This window comes from Alligator sinensis, unplaced genomic scaffold (assembly GCF_000455745.1).
Source record: "Alligator sinensis unplaced genomic scaffold, ASM45574v1 scaffold410_1, whole genome shotgun sequence".
Taxonomy (NCBI): Eukaryota; Metazoa; Chordata; order Crocodylia; family Alligatoridae; genus Alligator; species Alligator sinensis.
This window is the reverse complement of record NW_005841972.1, coordinates 1,161,697-1,171,954: the sequence shown is the minus strand read 5'-3', so window position 1 is coordinate 1,171,954 and position 10,258 is coordinate 1,161,697. Positions and strand designations below refer to the sequence as shown.

Genomic DNA, 10,258 nt, shown 5'->3' with positions numbered 1-10,258 from the left:
TTTCACAAAATCTTCTAAACCAAAAAAATTACATCTTCTTCCTTTATTTGGCTGGAATATAGTTGGATGGTAACCATCCTTTCTCCTCTCATTCCTCCCCCAAGGAATTCAAATGCATGGAGCTGGAGATTCCCCCTGGCCACCTGAAGCTGTTGCCAGAAAGCTGATCTAGCCTTGAGTTCTCTGGGCTTGTCTACACATGCATTTATGGCACCTGAAGAATAAACTGCAAAGTTCTTGCTTCAGAGTTAATTGCAATAAGCTCTGCAGTTTATGCAGGTGCAGCATCTATAGTCTAGGAGGAGCAGCCCTGACTAGCAAGGGTCTCTGGGGGTCAGCCTGCCAGCCCAGGACTACTTCCTCCAGCTCAGTGTGCTGCAGAAGGGCTGGATGGGGGCATAAAAGAGTTTCAGCATGGGACTAGATGGCAGGCAACCCAAGCACTGAAACACCCTCATGCCCCAGGCAGCCCTGGATCAATGTACTGAGGTCTCAGGTGCACGTGTAAATAAATTAAAAGGCATAATATTAAAAGGCACATGTAAGTGCACCCAGACTGATTTTAATTTTTTGTCCCTTGATCTTTCTTAGCAGCCTCCCATAATAGCCATTTATTATTTTGCAATACATTGATAGGAACCAAACTTGACAATAATTATTTGGCTCATCTTCTAAAAATAGGCATATCTAGTACTTTACAGTCCTGTGAAACTTATTTAATGGATTGTGGAGTCTTGAATATTAGTGGTTCTAAATGTTCCTTAAACGATTTTAAATTTTGGGGAAGCCAGTTATTGGGCTGATCTTAATTGTGCGGGCCGGGAGTGACCCTTTTTCGTGCTGCACGCAGGCTGTGGCCAGCAGCCTGGGCACACTGGGTCAGAGAGAGGGCGCGTCAAGCTAGAATTAGGCACAGACTCGTAGCGGTAGCTTTAAAGATTGTTTACTTACACCAAAAATGGTTGTGGTGTAGGCTGGAAAACTTGCTTGGGTTGCGGTTACAGACAGGAGAGAAGAGAGGCGGACAAGAGTTCTAAACTCGCGAACTCTAGCCCAATCCAGTTGGAGGCTCTAAACCGCGAGCCCGTTGTGCCAACCGAAGAAAGTACTCGTCCGAAAGAGCCCTGAATAAACTCACACGAAGTTTGCTAGGCTCCGTGGGTCCTTCTGCTCACTCATCCACACGAAGTTTGCTAGGCTTCGTGGGTCCGGTTCTTTTGCGCGCAGGGAGGGATACGTCTAGGAATCTATCGGCGATGGGGAGAGACTAGAGGCTGATCAGACCTCTGTTGCCTGCTTGAAATGCGTTGGGTCCGTAGGGATCCGCAGCGCTTAGAGATCTTCACACAGTGTGAAGTCTCCTCTTTCTGGTGTTCGTGGAGTCCTCCAACTTGGGCGGAAACCACTCAAGCCTTTTATATGGCTAGCAAGCCAATCACTAGCTGCCACGTGTGAATAATTTAGAACTGACCAATAATGGGGCTCGAATTAGCATACAAATGGCAGGAACTCTTTGCAACGAGCATTTCTGTGCTGCAACAAAGAAATGCACCCTGCAAAGAAAGCTTCAAATTGGCGGGAAATTCTCCCTTGCACCGGGGTTCTCTTTTGCAGCAGAAAACTCCACCGTGCAAAGAAGCTGCAATTTAGCGGGAACAATTTAGCAGTGCCGAAGCACACAAAAACAAAAATCACACCCTTTGGGTTGTGACATTAAGTTGAACTCTAGTAGATGGCATTTAACATCCTTCCTATTTACCATCATTTCTCACATGCCATATCCCTCTAAAAAAAGACAAGCACCTTGTTTTTGGGAAGGCCAAATGAAGAAAAAAACACTTTTACAGAGTTATGAGTGCCTAGAGTAGGGGTGGAGCCTAATCTTCAGTATACTTACCCTTCCTTTCCTGCCTAACCAAAAGGTGAAACCCCAGCTGCTACTGTTGCTTGTCTCATTGGGTGGAGCTAGAATTTTCATAAGAGCTTAAAAAAAATTGAAGCATCTACAAGGTTGTGAAAGAGACAAGAAAGACCAAGGGTAGCTACAAGACAGTAAACTTGCCAGAAGAAAGGTTATTTTGTTTAGTGGAACATCAAGATAATTTAAAAAGGAAAGATGATCATTGACACTTGTCATGGGCATAGCTATGATTTTGAAAAAGAGGGGAGGGGAAGACAGGTGAGATGGTTCATCCCATATAACATAACACATTTTCTCCAGCTAAAAAGAAACTAGATGCTAGGGCCTAGGACTATATTATTCATTTTATTTATTTTTTTTCTGCTTCAATTTAAGTTTATTGGAATGAGTTAAAAACAGGCTGCCACACTATGAAATAGGATCTACATTACCAGGGGCAACTAACTGACAGCAGAATTGCAGAAGAAAGGTTAGCTTCATTAACGGCACATCCAAACCATTAAAAAGAAGAGTTCTTCTTTTTAATGGGTTAAAATTAAAACCATTAATTTTTGGTCAATTACCATTAACTCCTGTGGAGTAAAGAGTTTGGAAGGAATCAGATTTTAATAAGCCATGAAGTCAAATGATGCTCTCACTACAGCGTGAATAGAAATGCTGCTGCAACTGTCAGGCAGTTGTTTTTAAACTTTGGGTGGAGCAAGAATCAAAAGGGGATGCAGCTGCACCAGTGCACCTCCCCTAGATCCACCTGTGGAGTGAAAAAACAGTAAGCCATTAATCAGTTGACTCCCTTACCTGCCTAAATAAAAATTCCATTGCTGCTGGAAGCAGGAATAAATGCAGAAGCAGGAAATTAAGTATAATTTTTCAGTTCCTGGAAGAAAATCAGCTTCTCTGCTTAAAACATGGACCCTGTTTTTTTTTTTTTGTTTTTTTTTTTTTTTTTGTGGGGGAGGATACTTGAGAAAAGGGTGCATGAATAATATGACTAAATATGGTACTGTAAGATAAATGGTAAATATGATAAATATTTGGTAGATATATTATGAAAATAAAAGGACACAGTCATTGTAAGTTCATTGTTCTGTTTCCTTCCCACTGTACAACAGAAAACTGTCCAGAATCATTATATCATTATTAAGAATTTTACCACCTCTATTTAGTAATACAATTCTTTCATTTCTAGGATTCCTTTCTCTCGCACGCACGCACACCTATATACTGACTTTTATCTCGGTGGCCGCAGGTATTTTACTGAAAACTTTAGCTTCCCTTAATAATCATCTGTATTTCTTACCTTACAGTGTGAGTAAGCAATCAACTTGCTCTTTTGTTGGTATGATATGCAGATGTGTCAAGCTGTTTTAAATATGAGTTATGTACTTCTTATTTATCTTTGTCAAGATTTGTTTCAGAAATGGATGGGAATTTAGTCATATTTGCATCAAAATGCCTTCCTGCTCTTGCTATTCATTCATTCATTCATTCATTCATTGACTCATTCCTGTTATGAGTTGCTTCCAAAGTCTGTTGCTACAGTGGATGAGTGATTTTTGTACTTTCACAATTGTCTATTGAAGTTTCAATACTGAGTTAAAGTTTTCTATAGTATAGCTTCCAAAGTCATAATAACTACTGCTTGGATGGCTTTTACCCATAAGTATGTTTATGAAACTACTGATGCTTATAAAAAGATAGGAAGGCTATCCATTGTTTTAAATGAGCAGAGTTCTGTTATATTTCAGTCAGCATGTATCATTAACTGATCCTCTTGCAGAAGTACAACCCTTAAAAATCACAGATTTTTTTTCAGCTTCTGTGATAACTTTTGTAAACTCTGGGAAACTTTTTTCTTTTGGTAGTCATCCTAGCATCATTCTGGAGGGCCCTCAAAGTGGAGCACTTACTTACTTGTGATTAGTTTAGAGCAGGAGTGTCCAAGCTGTTTGATTGTGGGGCCAGATCACAAACTTTTTATCACCCAGTGGGCTGGTGAGCCATATTCAAAGATGTCACAGGAAGTGGTATCATATCAGGAAGTGATGTCAGGTGACCTTTGACACCAATAAAGTTGCAGGGGTTGACATGATGTTGGTTGACATGGCATGCATGCCCGAGTTGACATGGTGCTGCAGGAGCTGCTTGGCTACAAGTGGGTTGACCTGGTGCTGGAGAAGCTGCAGGGCCAGGCCGGGGTTAACCTGGGGCCCGCCCGGCCTGCCGGTGCCATGCCCAGGTTGACATGGTGCTGCAGGCCCCGCCGGGGCAGAACCGGGTCAGCACTGGCCAGGAAAAGCAGCATGCAGCTGAAGCTGGCTTCCCATGTGCTGCTGGGGATGGGAGGAGGCCGGCCAGGTCTGTACCGGCCAGCAGAAGCAGCAAAAGAGCCGTGTGCTGCTTGGGACTGACCGGTGCAGGCTCGTCTCGTCCCAAGTGGCACACGGCTCCGCTGCAGCTTCTGCTGGCCATTGCAGACCCGGCCGGGCTCCTCCTATCCCCAGCAGCACATGAGAAGCAGCCCCCTCATGGCCTCGCGTGCGGGTAGCTGGGCCCAGAGAGCCACAGTGCCCGGGGGGAGACTGGCCAGGGGAGCAGGCACTGCCTTGCTGTGGGGCAGGGCAGGGCAGTGGGGCTGGCTTGAGGCAGGCGTGGGCCAGCAGTGCCAGCGGCCGCTGCTTGGCCTCCTGCGTGGGGCCCCATGCCCCGCGGGGGTAAGCAGCTCCCCTCCCCTTGCTGCTGGCTGGGCCCACGGGCCGGCCCTACTTGCCTCGCTGTGGCCCCACTGCGGCTCCGCACTCCGCCGTGGCTCCCCACTCCGGCGGATAAAATGGCTTGGCGGGCCGCATGGCAGCCCGCGGGCCATATGTTGGACAAGCCTAGTTTAGAGATACGTTTGTATAAAGACAATATTCTCCTCTTAAAAAGCCACAGTGACTTGTCCCCAACATATGATAATCAGGATGTTGATGTTAACTCTATCTGATATGGGGTATACAATTCACCTGAGCCGCCTTTGGTTTTCTTAACAGTGGCTGCATCTGTATGTGCTCTTAACTTCAGAGTAGACTAATTAGCTGTGGGGTGAAGCATCACCACCTAAACATGATGTTATTAGCCTGCAGTAAACTAACTAATGCCACCATAAGATAGGGTTGCTGGGGACAGTACTATCTTACAGTGGGGTAATTAACTTCAATTAAACACTGACTATGGGTGTAAATTGAACACCATCAGCCCAACCATCAGGGGGCCAGACTCCTCCCTGCTACCTAGTAGGCCTGTGTGAGTAGGCAGGTATTCGATTCAGCTTCGGATCTGGCCGCTTCAGATGTCAGCAATTCGATCTGGAGCTCTGGATCGGTTTGCCGCTTCAATCCGGCTGAAGCGGCTCTGGAGCTTCAGAGTCGCCTTGGAATCCAGCCATAGGGTATAATGGGGGATAAATGAAATGTCTATAACTTTATTGTTTTGTCTCTGATTTGGATGAAAGGCTCTGGGTGATCTTGCTTGCCTTGGGAATGCACCCCCCTTTCTGTCCACCTTTCCCCAATTGGTCCAGGGTGGCCTGCCTCTGCTTTGGGGAGAAGAGGGCTTTGGAGCGAGCTGGGGACTTCCCTTTTGGCACACTTGCACAGGTGCCATGCTGAGCAGGAAGAAGGGCAAGGCAGCAGCATCACTGTGGTAGAAAAGTGTCTCACATCTTTGCCATGGCTCATGTGCCTTTGGCAGTTCTGGCAGATGGCAAACCTGGGATCATCTGTCACCTCAAAATGCTCCCACACTACACTACTCCCCCACTTCTGGGTTGAGGCCTAGGATCCTGCCTTATCCCATTCCTCAGCAGGCTGAGGCTCAACAGCAGGAGGAGCTGCCTCAGCTGAGCCACTTGCCTCCTCAACCTCCTCTGATGTGCTGCTTTCCAGAGGAGACCTGGGTCTAGGGGAAATTTGAGGGGTGTGGAGCACAAACTCTGATTCCCCCTCAGCCCCCAGAATTGCTTGAGACAGTGCACTCAGCATCCCTGGTTCAAGCTCCAGCTCCTTCTCTGGCAGTGGGAGGCTCACGCTGAGAGCTGAAATCAGGGTGGAGGAGACAGTGATTCCACAGCTGGTGCCTGCTTCTGGAGTAAGCAGAGGTGGTGAAGGTGCAGGGATATCAGGTGCAGATTCTGCTCCCACCTCCTTTCTTCCACTGGCAGCACTGATGTCATGGCTGCTTGGGAAGAGACTGCATCTGTGTTTGGGGGTGGAGGGGCTTGCAGCTCTAACTCTCCCCATATCCCCTCTCTCTCTCCCCTACCTGAGGACCTGGCACCTGACTATCCAGCACGCTTCATATTGATCTTTCCTGTGCTGCAAAAGGTCTCTGTGTGTGTCAATCCTTTGGTATTGTGTGTTTTATTCCCTCTGTTGCATGCGTGCACTGACCTCTTCTTTGATTGTTTGCTTCAGTGTTAAGAGTTATGTAAAAATTGTGTGCTGTCTTCTCCTATGAATATCTGATTTTTCTTCTTTATATTGTGTGTGTGTGTGTGTGTGTGTGTGTGTGTGTGTGTGTGTACATGTCCATGCAATCTGTGTGCCTCCCTGCACAGTGATGGATCACACTGGCAGGGAAAACACATCTTTCTTTTTTCAAAGTTTCCAAAAAAAAAGAGCAAATATAAATTCAAAGAAATGAATTGAATAGTAGTAGTAAAATTAATTGAATAGCACTAGTAAAATTAATTGAATAGCTAAGCTAGCTAAATCCTACCCAATCCTTTCTAACAACAAAACGGAGCAGGCAAGTTCAACTACTGAGTAAAGCAAGCAAGCTGAAATGCTTGAGTCTGAGGCGTCCTTTCTCACGCAGCTCCTGAGAGGGAACAAGCTAGGAAAAGGCACAGCGTGGCTCCAAAACAGAGGCTTTTATTCTGTTTCTAGGTCCCTCCCCCCAGATGCTGTCATTGGAAAGGCAGACAGAGAAAGATCCTTCTCACTGGCCACCTACATGTGTCAGTCTCCCCCCCACTCCTTCTCCCCCCATCCAACTTTCCCTCCTTCCCCTGCTCCCTCTCCATCTTCTAACTTTCACTTTCAGCATTGGAAGCATTTCTGAAGTGCTTCGGAAGCTCCAAACCACTTTGGACATCTTAACTGAGCCCACACTTTGCTCTGGGCATGCTGCGTCGGACGCCAAAGCACCCAAAGTGGCCCCAGATCCGAAGAGCAATCCAAAGCATTGCACAGCCCTACTGCCTAGCTGCACAGCTCCACACTTTGTACCAGCCAGCCCTTCTACTGCTGCCTACTGTAGCTTGGGGCTGACCGCTTTCCCTCCCGCAATTCCCCCAGCCCTGGTGTAAACTGTTCTGCCCTGGCTCAAACTGCTCCAGAGTGGGCACATATATGAGATGTTTAGTGAGCAGTTGACTAATTAACTGAGCAGTAAATGTCTTAGCATCTACATGTGCACCCTTATTAGGATGCATGAAACTAATAAACTCTACAGCAGGGTAGGACTTATAAATACAAGTATTATCCTGCTGCAGAGTTTTTTGTGCACAGCACCACACATGTAGATGGTGAGCCAGCTGGCTGGGGCATGAGGGTGCTTTAGTGCAGGGGCTGTCTGCCAGCTAGCCCCACATTGAAGCACCCTTGTGCCCCAGCCAGCTCCTCTGCAGCACACTGAGTCCAATCAGAGGAGCCTCAGGCTGACCCCTCAGGCCTCCTTCCAGCTGGGGCTGCTGCAATGTGGCTCAGTGTGCTGTGGTCCAGATGCACATGCAAACTGCATGCCTGAGAGCTTCCCAGGAGCAGTAATCAGTGGAGCAATAAGCTCTGCAGTTTATTGCTGCCCACTAATGGCATCTGTAGATGCACCCACTTTATTGCTTTGAATTAATTGTATGTATAAAGGGCACAATTATGGTATTACAGCAACATATATAATAATAGTAACTAAAGACAGTCTAAATGATATATGGCTAGTTTTTTTCCTATGTATTATCGATCGAGTAAATGTTAAAAAAGATAGCAACCACTGTATTGGAAAAGGTGGACGCAAAACTTGTATAACAGGTTTAATTTAGGTGGATTTCTATTAGATGATATCCATATTGCTTATACAAAATTAATTCTAGTCCTAAGGAAATGTTTAATTTAAACATAGGAAAAAACCTTAACAAGGTAGGGGAATTTTTACAGGGTGCCATCAGGGTAGAAGAATGGTATTTAGAAAGTACTATATTAAGTGACGAATTAAATTCTGGCCTTGACCTTTATAACTTTATAACCTTTATAACTTTATAACCTTATAACCTTTATAATTTCAAAAGGGATGTGGCCAGTCTGGAGAGGGCTCAGAGGAGGGCCACCCACTTGGTGAGAGGGCAGCAGGACAGGCCCCACAAGGAGAGACTGAGGGACCTGAACCTGTTCATCCTCAGCAAGAGGAGGCTGAGGGGGGACCTGGTGGCTGCCTACAAACTCATCAGGGGAGATCAACAGCAAATAGGTAGAGCCCTTTTCTCCCCAGCACCACCTGGGGTGACGAGGAACAATGGTAATAAGCTGATGAAGAATAGGTTTAGGTTAGAGATCAGAAGGCAATATTTTACAGTTAGGGTGGCCAAAATCTGGAACCAACTTCCCAGGGAAGTGGTCCTCACTCCTACCTTGGGCAAATTCAAGAGGAGGTTGGATAATCACCTGTCTGGGGTCTTGTGAACCCAAGCATTCATTCCTGTCTGTGGCAGGGGGTCAGGCTAGATGATCTGTTCAGGTCCCTCCTGACCCTAACTACTATGAAACTATGACGTTTCCTTGGAGGATTAGAACTGAGAGATTGGCGAGAGAGTGGTTTTCTTGTGAGAAATGTGTCCCCACAGGCCATTGGGTATTCCTGTCTTTGATAGATTTCCGGTGTGCATTCATTCTGGTGCACAGTTGTTGTTTGGTCTCTTCTACTTATTTTCCATCAGGGCATTTGGTGCACTGGATGAGATGTATTACATTTCTGGAGGTGCAACTATAAGATCCGGGAATGCTGATGGCTCTGTTGTGGGGTGTAGTAATTGTGGGGGTGGTGGAGATGTGTTGGCAGGTTTTGCATTTCTTGTCATGGCATGGTTTGGATCCATTTGGTATCTTCTGGGTCATAAGAAGTTTGCTTCTGGTGATGAGGTTAGCGAGGTTTGGTGCTTGTTTGAAGGCTAGGATGGGTGGCTCTAGGAAGATCTCTTTAAGAATAGGGTCTCTTTCTAGTATGGGTTGCAATTGTCTGAGGATTTTCTGTATGGGTTTGAGGGAGGGGTGATATGTCATAACCAGCGGTGTGTGACTTGCGGGGGATTTTCTTCTGTACTGCAGCAATTCTTCACGTGGTATCCAGGTGGCTCTTTTAAACATGCAGTCTATCTGTCTGGAGGAGTGTCCTTGTTGGGTGAAAGCCTTTTCAAGATTGGTGAGGTGGCAATCCTGGGTGTTCTCTTCAGTGCAAATTCGGTAGTATCTGAGGGCTTGGCTGTATATCACAGCTTTTTTTTATGTGTTTAGTGTGATTGCTGGTTCTATGCAGATATGTATGTTGTTCTGTGGGTTTCTTGTATACTGTGGTCTGTATTTTATCATTCTGGATACTGATCATTGTGTCTAAAAAGGAGATGTTGGTGCTGGAGTATTCTAGAGAGAGTCAGATGGGGGGATAGTTTCATAGTTGGTAGGGTCGGAAGGGACCTTGACAGATCATCAAGTCTGACCCCTTGCCATGGCAGGAAAGAGCACTGGAGTCAAACGACCCCAGCAAGGTGTTCATCTAGCCTCCTCTTAATGACCCCCAGGGTAGGAGCCAGCACCACTTCTCTTGGAAGTTGGTTCTGTCACAACCAAATTAAGTAGTGCCCATGTCACAAGCAAGTAAAACCATTCAAAACGTTTTTTTTCTGCACTAGGTTAACTAAGGGTTAACAAATGATTATAACAGCTTTTTTTTTTTTGCTGCGCATGTCAAAAAGAAATTTATAACTGCGACACCAACATGAAATAGAACTTAGCCTTCTGTGCTGTACATAAATCATTATAATTGGTCAAAGAAAACAGGGAGTAACCCTGTGAGAGAATACCCTAGCAAAGACGGCTAGATAATTGGCGATTCTAATTAAATTTATGACGTGGTGAAAAGCAATTGGCTATTATACAAATAAAACCCGTCTTCACTTCCGTGAAGAAGGGGAGACCTCCGCGCACACACCTGAAAAACCTCTGAACGTATGCATGAGAGTAACTGACAAATTGGTCACTTGTCAGTTTCCCCCCCCCCCCCCCTCTTCCCCCTTATACCCAGTTAAAA

The 10,258-nt window shown here is 45.8% G+C and overlaps 1 long non-coding RNA gene across 1 annotated transcript in view; it reads left to right on the top strand.

Moving 5' to 3' along the window:
* The window catches only part of LOC102385502, a 31,099-nt gene that overhangs the window by 9,086 nt on the left and 11,755 nt on the right, over positions 1-10,258 (top strand). The window lies entirely within an intron of this gene.